The 9,036-nt window shown below is 38.0% G+C and overlaps 1 non-coding gene across 1 annotated transcript; it reads left to right on the forward strand.

The window, feature by feature from the left end:
- Positions 1-2,438: 2,438 nt before the first annotated feature.
- LOC148553410 (small nucleolar RNA R71) lies at positions 2,439-2,542 on the forward strand. The gene has a single exon (XR_015893531.1). It is a non-coding gene; the product is annotated as a small nucleolar RNA R71 (small nucleolar RNA).
- The last annotated feature ends 6,494 nt before the right edge of the window (positions 2,543-9,036 follow it).

The following is a 9,036-nucleotide window of genomic DNA, read 5'->3' on the forward strand; positions in this document are numbered from 1 at the left end:
TAAGGAGTAGGAGTAAGAGTAGTGTAGCATTGCTGTCTTAGGGTTTCATTTCCATTTCCATTGTAGCATTTTATAGCAAGCTTTAATCTTTGAATTTACTTCTTCAATTGTAAGTACTCTCAATTTCCTCTTTAATTCAAGCACTTTCACTTTTATCTTTTGTTCAAGTTACTTTGTTCATATTGCAATTTTGTGTTACATGAAGTTTTGATTAATGAATTTTACATTTCATGCTTTCTTTATGCTTGATTGCTTGTTTATGTTTGGTTTTGTTGATGGTTGGTTATAGTTTTCCATTTTACTTTGCAATTTCCCATGTTTTACTTTTATGCACTCAAGGTGTTTGTGAAAATGCCAACTCTAGATTTTGAGTAGATTTTCCTGCCTTGGCTTGTGGTTTGAATTCATAGGATACTAGAGTCATAATGTCCGACATTTAGTCGTAAATATAAGAAGGAGACATGAATATAACACTCATAAAAATATAAGAAGGAGACATGATAAATTAAATAAAATAGGGATTGAGAATTAATTAAAAATAAAAGTAATCCTTTGCATTAATAAATCCAAAATAATCCAATTACCACCCTAAACAAGAATTAAGAATATGGAATAAATAAATAGGGAGTAAGAAAACAAACTAGAATAGTATCTTCAACGGAGGTGATGACTCTTCAATATCCAAAAGCAAAAGCATTAAACTATGAATCTATGAATGTAAAGAAAACCTAGAGGAAGAGTAATTTCTCTCTAGATTCTGATCTAAAAACCTAAAACTATGCTAATGAGAATGTGTGTTGAGTCTCTGCATGTTCCCTGGCTCTAGTCTGTGTTTCTGGGCCGGAAACTGGGTCAAAACTCGGCCCGAAATTGCCCCTAGTGTTTTCTGTTATTTCTACAAATCGCACATGTCACGCGTACGCGTCATTCACGCGTGCGCGTCATTTGGCGAATTTCCTTGTCACGCGTATGCGTCGTCCACGCATGTGCATCTTTTGTGCAGGCTCCAATCCACGCGTACGCGTCAGGGACGCGCACGCGTCGCTGCAAATTTCTTCATATCACGCGCTCGCGTGAGCCATGCGTGCGTACGCGTCGATGCTCGCTGGTTATCTCCTTAGTTTCTTGTGTTCCTTCCTTTTTTGCAAGCTTTCTCTCCATTCTCTAAGCTATTCTTGACCTATAAAGCCTGAAACACTTACCACACGGATCACGGCATTGAATGGTATAATGGAGAATTAAAATATACTAATTAAAGATCTCTAGGAAGCAAGTTTTCAACCATAGAATTAAACTAGGAAGGGATCGTAAAATCATGCAAATCATACGAATAAATGGGTAAAGAGTTGATGAAACCACTCAATTAAACACAAGATAAACCATAAAATAGTGGTTTATCACTAGCCTTTTATCAACTAGTTTGGTAAGTTGGTTAGGACTTATGGATTAAGGTCAATTATGCTTGTTTGACTTACTCCTCGATGGTTGGAGTTGACTAGGCGAGATTGATTCATGATAATTACCATAGTTGTGGTTTTCGCGATTATAGGATTCCTTGGATGCTCATTCCCAAGTTAAGGTTCTTTATTTTATTTATTGCATTTTCACTCATTTTGATCTCATTCCCTTTTTACTTGCATTAATTACAATTTTGAGCATTGCTTAGTTCTTTTATTGCTTAGTTCTTTTAATCTTTCGTTCTTTAATCACACAACACCCCATTTGCCCTCTTAACAACCGAAAGCGTAACATTTCATTTGCATTCCTAGGGAGAACGACCCGAGGTTTAACTACTCTCGGTTATATGTTTTGTTTTGAATTGGAATATTTGATGTGAGCTTTCCTTGTTGGCTCGGAACTATACTTACAACACCAATCTTATTTTGAGATTAAATTCCTAGTCGACGGAAATGCTCAACCCATCATGTCTCCACCCAAAATTTGGGTGATTTCTCCACCCCTGATTGTAGGTCTTAGAGTATGGATCATTCTTGGGCTTTCCAGGAGCATTCCCCATGTAATTGACCTGGTCAGTAGAAGATCGAGCATAATCATAATTTTCACCTTGCATAAAGTTGCCATTCATGTCATAAGAGGCTTCTTGAGGTGCATTCTGAGTGTTGACAGCTGAAACCTGCATCCCACTCAATTGTTGAATAATTAGATTCATTTGCTGAGACAAAATTTTGTTCTGAGCAAGAAGAGCATCATAAGCTTCCACCTCCATAACGCTTTTCTTCTGAGTGGTTCCAGAGTTCACAAGATTCCTGTTATATGCGTATAAATATTCGTTGTTAGCAACCAGCTCAATAAGCTCAGCAGTCTCTTCTGGTGTCTTCTTCATGTGTAATGAACCACCTGCAGAATTATCTAAACACATCTTGTACATTTCACCTAAGCCCTCATAAAAGATATCCAACTGTGTCCACCTAGAGAACATGTCTAGAGGGCATTTCCTAGTCAGTAGCTTGAATCTCTCCTAAGCTTCATAAAGGGTCTCACCATCTTTCTGTCTGAAAGTCTGAACCTCCACCCTCAGCTTAGTCAGCTTTTGTGGTGGGAAAAATCTAGTCAGAAATCTAGTGACCACCTTGTCCCAAGTATTCAGACTCTCCTTGGGTTGAGAATCTAACCACAGCTTTGCTCTATCCTTCACAGCAAATGGAAAGAGCATGAGTTTGTACACCTCAGAATTCACTCCATTGGTCTTCACAGTATCACAAATCTGCAGGAAATCAAATATAAATTGATTTGGGTCTTCATGAGGAAGTCCATGATACTGGCAATTTTATTGCACAAGAGTGACAAGCTGAGGCTTCAGTTTAAAATTGTTTGCAGCTATAGGAGGGACCACAATGCTTTTTCCATAAAGATCTGCATTGGGAGCAGTGTAAGAGCCAAGCACTCTTTTAAGCTGCTCATTCTCATTCAAATTTGCCACATTGGCATTCACATCACGATTGTGATCCATAGTGGACTTTGTAGCTTCCCTTTCAAGAGTTTCACTAGCTTTGTAAACTCTAGCGTGTTGCAAACGTCGCCTCAAAGTCCTTTCGGGTTTAGGATCAAAGTCTATAAGAGGTTCCTTATCCTTGTTCTTGCTCATAAACAGACAGAAGACAAGAAAAGATGGGACTCTCTACGTCAGAGTGTAGAGAATTCCCAGTGAGGTGATCTGTGTAAAATAATAAAATAAAAATACTTACTATTTAATACTAAAATTTTTGAAAATAATGATAAAAAAGAAAGCTAAAAATTTCGAAATTCCTAAGGAAAATTAAACAAAAAAATAAAAATAAAATTAACTAGGTAACACCAAACTTAATTTCAGAAATTAAGGAAAAATAAAGCTAGAAAAATTCGCAAAATTAAGATGCAAAATTAAATAAATTTAAAGCTAAAATTCCTAACCTAAGCAATCAAACAACTGATAGTTGTCAATCACAGTCAATCCCCAGCAACGGCTCCAAAAACTTTGTGCAGAATTTATAACCCACAAACTAACCGGCAAGTACATCGAGTCATACCAAGTAAAACCTCGGGTAAATGAGGGTCAATCTCACGGAGATTGATGGATCAAGCAACAACAGTCAAGTGATTTGCTTAGTCAGACAAACAAAAAATGGTGTTTTGAGAGTTCAAACACATTAACAGTAAATTCAGAATATCAGAAAGCAAGCAGTAAACGGGTTGTGAAATATATGAGTAAAACAGTTAAGGTTTCAGAGATATTTATTTTTCGGATTAACTTTTCTTACTAACTATTTTAATCATGCAAGATTCAATTCATGGCAAACCATATGTCATTAAAACCTAATTCCTTAGACCTTTTTAGTCTTCTCTAACCTTCATCAACTGCCAATTCCTTGGTCACTTGATTCCAATCAGAGGGTTAAGTTCAATTCTAGTTTATATGCCACAAAAATCCTAATTACCCAAATATAAGAGGATTATATGTCACGTATCCCATTAAGTACAGATAATTAGAAGTTTAGGAGAAATTATTTTGAAGCTATTGTTCAAGTAAAGAGCTTTTCCAAGTTTTACAAGAACTCAATTAGAACAAGGGTCATACTTCCGTTCTACCCAAATTCATAAGATAAAGAACGAAAATAATTCTTGAAATAGAAATTAGTACATGAATTAAAATAGAAAAATAATAGTATCAATCCATACAATAGACAGAGCTCCTAACCTTAACAGTGGAGGTTTAGTTGCTCATGGTTCAGAGAGAAAACTAGGATTCAGAAAAACTGTAAATTACGAAATACGGTAGTAAAGAAGGGAAGAGCCCGAAGGGCTGATTCTTTTCCCTTTTATATCTAATCCTAAGTAATGTAAAAAATATTTCCTAAAATTAAGTAATATCTTTTCCTAAATATAAATAAAATAAAAGCTTAAATCAAAATTTAATAATTGATTCGCGCAGGCCTTTGGATGAATGGGGACCACTGTTGTTGCTAGGTGTGGCACTAAACTTGAGTAAACTCCTTGGCGTGAAGTGGGCAGCATGCACTCCTTGGCGTTGCTTGGCTGTGGCACCAAACTTGAGCTTCCTCAAGTTTGGCATGGAGTGGACCAAGAGCTTCCCTTTGGAGTATCCTTGGTGGCACTAAACTTGAGCTTCCTCAAGTTTGGCGTGGAATGATCAGCATGTGTTCCTTGGAGGTAGTGGTTGTGGCACCAAACTTGAGCTTCCTCAAGTTTGGCGTGAAGTGATCTGTGTGCAACCTTCATCCTCCTTACTTGGGGCCAAACTTGAGTATTCTCAAGTTTAGCTTCAAGCAGCCAGCAAGTATTTTCTCCACTCTTTATCCTTGGCGCCAAACTTGAGGTTTCTCAAGTTTGGCTTCAAGTTCTTATTCTGCTGTGGCTTCGTTTTTTTATGCTAACTCTGTCAAATTTGTCTAAAATGCTACCTAATATAAACAGAATTGCACACAACTCAAAGTAGCATTCATAGTGGCTAACATATATTAAATCTTGATTAAACTTAGCAATTCAAATGCAAATTCACTAGGAAATGATAGGACAGATGCTCACGCATCAAGGGGATATTTGAGAGCAGCCTGGTCAGTGTAGATAATGGCCTTAGATCCTATCAAATAAGATCTAAACTTGTCAATGGCATAAACCACGGCAAGTAATTCCTTCTCTGTGGTGGTGTAATTCCTCTATGCATCAATTAGAGCATGACTAGAATATAAATGACGTGTAGGAGCTTATCATATCTCTGTCCCAGGACTGTGCCAATGGCATGGTCACTGGCATCACACATCGGTCCGAATGGCAAGTCCCAATTGGGTGCAGAAATGACGGGTGCAGTGATAAGCTTGGCTTTCAGAGTTTCAAAGGCATGCAAGCACTCTTTGTCAAAGACAAAAGGAGAGTTAGTGGCTAGGAGATTGCACAGGGCTTTGCAATTTTAGAAAAATATTTTATAAACCTCCTGTAAAATCCCGCATGTTCTAGGAATCTTCTGTATGCCTTAGCATTAGATGGTGGTGGTAATCTTTCAATTACTTCCACCTTAGCTTGATCCACCTCTATCCCTTTGTTTGAAATCCGATATCTAAGAACAATTCCTTCAGTCACCATGAAGTGACATTTTTCCCAGTTTAAAACCAGATTTGTTTCTTGGCATCGTTTCAAAACTAAGGCCAGATGGTTAAGGCAAGCATCAAAGGAATCACCGAAGATAGAGAAGTCATCCATGAATACTTCAATGAATTTCTTAACCATATCGAAGAAAATGGAGAGCATGGACCTTTGAAAGGTTGCAGGTGCATTACACAGGCCAAATGGCATTCTTTTGTAAGCAAACACCCCATATGAGCATGTGAATGCTGTCTTTTCTTGGTGTTGAGGGTCTACTAGAATTTGATTGTAGCCTGAATAGCCATCCAAGAAGTAGTAGAATCCATGCCCTTCCAGTCTCTCTAACATCTGATCTATGAATGGTAAAGGAAAATGATCCTTTCTTGTGGCATTGTTAAGTCTCCTATAGTCAATGCACATACGCCACCCTGTAACTATTCTTGTGGGAATCAGTTCATTTTTTTCATTGTGAACTACTGTCATTCCTCCCTTCTTGGGTACAACTTGAATAGGGCTCACCCAGGGGCTGTCTGAAATAGGATAGATAATCCCAGCCTCCTAGAGTTTCGTGACTTCTTTTTGCACAACTTCCTTCATGGCTGGATTTAGTCGGCTTTGTGGTTACACCACAGGTTTGGCGTCATCCTCTAGCCGGATCTTGTGCATGCATCGGGTTGGACTAATGCCCTTAAGGTCATTTACGGTCCACCCAAGAGATGTCTTGTGTGTCTTCAGCCCTTGGATTAGTGCTTCTTCTTCCTGTGGCTCTAGAGCAGAGCTTATAATCACAAGGTAAGTGTCTCCATCTCCTAGAAATGTATATTTTAAGGATGGTGGTAACGGTTTGAGCTCGAGTTTGGGAGGTATGTCCTCCTCTTTAGGAGCTTTTAAAGTCTCATCAATTTCTTTTGGTTCCTCCATATCAGGCTTGGCATCATAAAAGATATCATTGATGCACCACTATTTCGTGGTACATCTTGTGCTTAATTGAGTGGATTTTATCCACTATTCTCACACTTATTCATACTAATTGCATGTTTTACATTTGTCTTCCTAATTCTGTGCTATGATTGAAAACATGTTTCCTGGGCCTTTAAATTGCTAATTTTAATCTCCTCTTATTACTATTCGATGCCTTGATATGTGTGTTAAGTGATTTCAGGGTTTGCAGGGTAGGAATGGCTTAGAGGATGGAAAGGAAGCATGCAAAAGTGGAAGGAATACAAGAAATTGAAGGAATTGCTAAAGTTGTCCAGCCAGACCTCTTGGTACTAAATCAACCATAACTTGAGCTACAGAGGTCCAAATGAGGCGGTTTCAGTTGTGTTGGAAAGCTAACATCCGGGGCTTCGAAATGATATACAATTTGCCATAGTTTCCACACTGTTAGATGACGCGCACGTGTGGATCACGTGCACGCGTGACTTGGCAAAAGTTCAATCCACGCGTACGCGTGGATGACGCGTAAGCATGTCGTGCGCACGTGCTGGACGTACCCAGCAATTTTTGGGCTGTTTTTGACCCAGTTTTCATCCCAAAAAATGTAGATTAGAGGCTACAGAGTGGGGAAATGCATCCAATCATTCATTCATTCAAATAACTTTCATTTACACAATTTATGTTTTAGATGTAGTTTCAAGAGAGAGAGGCTCTCTCCTCTCTCTACATTTTAGGATTCCTCTTAGTTTTAGGTTTATTATTTCTTCTCAATTCCAGATTCAATGTTCCTTTACTTTAGTTTCTCTTCTACTCTTATTTATCTTAGCATTCTAATTTATTTATTTCCTTTGTTGATTGTCTTATGTTGACAATTTGGTTTATGAACTCCATGTTAGATTTGATTTCTTTATTTAATGCAAATTGAGGTATTTTATATTTATGATTTTAATTTCAGCTTTTTACATTCTTATCTTGAATTGATTAATTGGAGACACTTGAGTTATCAAACTCCTTTGTTGATTGATAATTGGAATTCGCTGGTTGATTTGGATCCTTCTAAAGCTAGTCTTTCCTTAGGAGTTGACTAGGACTTGAGGAATCAAATTGATTAGTCCACTTGACTTTCCTTTATTTAGTAAGGGTTAACAAAGTGGGAGCAATGAACAATTCTCATCACAATTGATAAGGATAACTAGGATAGGACGTCCAGTTTTCATACCTTGCTAAGAGCTTTATTAGTTATTAATTTAATTATTGCAATTTACTTTTCCTGTTCATTATTCAAAAATCTAAAAAGATATTTTTTCTATAACCAATAATAAATACACCTCTATTCCTTGAGAGATGACCCGAGGTTTAAATACTTCGGTTATTAATTTTATTAGGGGTTTGTTACTTGTGACAACCAAACTTTTGTACGAAAGGATTCCTTGTCGGTCTAGAAGCTATACTTTCAACGAGAACTTATTTGCGAAATTCTAGACCACACAAAAATGGCACCTTTGCCGAGGAATTGCAAACGTGTGCCTTATTATTGGTTATTGTAAATATTTGCTTTTTTGTTTCTTTGTTAGTGTTTCTAGTTTTAGGTGTTTATTTTCTTTAATTTTTATTAGTTTTTATTTTTACTTGCTACTATGAATTCTCACCCCTTTGGCTATGAGTTTAGTTCAAATTATGTTGCATGGAATGGGCACTATAATAAGAACATGCATCAAGGTTGGAATAATCAAGGATGGGAGAAGCCACAAGAATTTGATCAACCCTCTTGGCGACAACCCCCTCTAATGCGCTATGACCAACAACCATTCTATGATGCATACCAAGACAATTGTTATGATGGACCTTTTTGTGACAACCAACCTCCACCAAATTACTATGGTCAAGAGCCATTCCGAGGTGCGTACCAAGATGATAGATATGGTAGACCCCTTGTAGTTACCAACAAGGCCCACCATATGCTTATGAACCCCCTTCTCAACATAGCTTTGAACCACCACACTCACAAGCCCCCTACTACCAAACACCCTCACATGATCCCAACCCTTATCCACCATATCAACCACCCTATGAGCCTTATGAGCCATACATAGATCCACCCCAATTCCAACCCAATTACTCCTAAGAACCACCACCACCATATATACCATGTCCATATCCATCAACCCAAGAGCCATATGATCCTAATCATGTTATTCAAGCTGGACAAGAGTCAATGGATCGTCTCAAGGAAGCAATAGATCAACTTCAAGCAACCATCCTTCAAAAGTTTGGCCCAAGAGACTTATGCAATAAACAAAGCATTCCCACGGATGAGTGTGTTGAACCGCCACATAATGATCTCTCCATTCCATCACCACCCTCCATGGTAGAGCACCCACATCCATCAATCCAAGAGCAAGATGATCCCAATTATGCTAGTGACATGGAACAAGAGAGAAGGGATCATCTTTGGGACGAAATGGATCTCATACTTCACAAGAAGCTAGAGGAGGCCCT

The sequence above is a fragment of the Arachis ipaensis genome, chromosome B7 (genome assembly GCF_059453495.1).
Source record: "Arachis ipaensis isolate K30076 ecotype BB chromosome B7, ASM5945349v1, whole genome shotgun sequence".
NCBI classification, from domain to species: domain Eukaryota; kingdom Viridiplantae; phylum Streptophyta; class Magnoliopsida; order Fabales; family Fabaceae; genus Arachis; species Arachis ipaensis.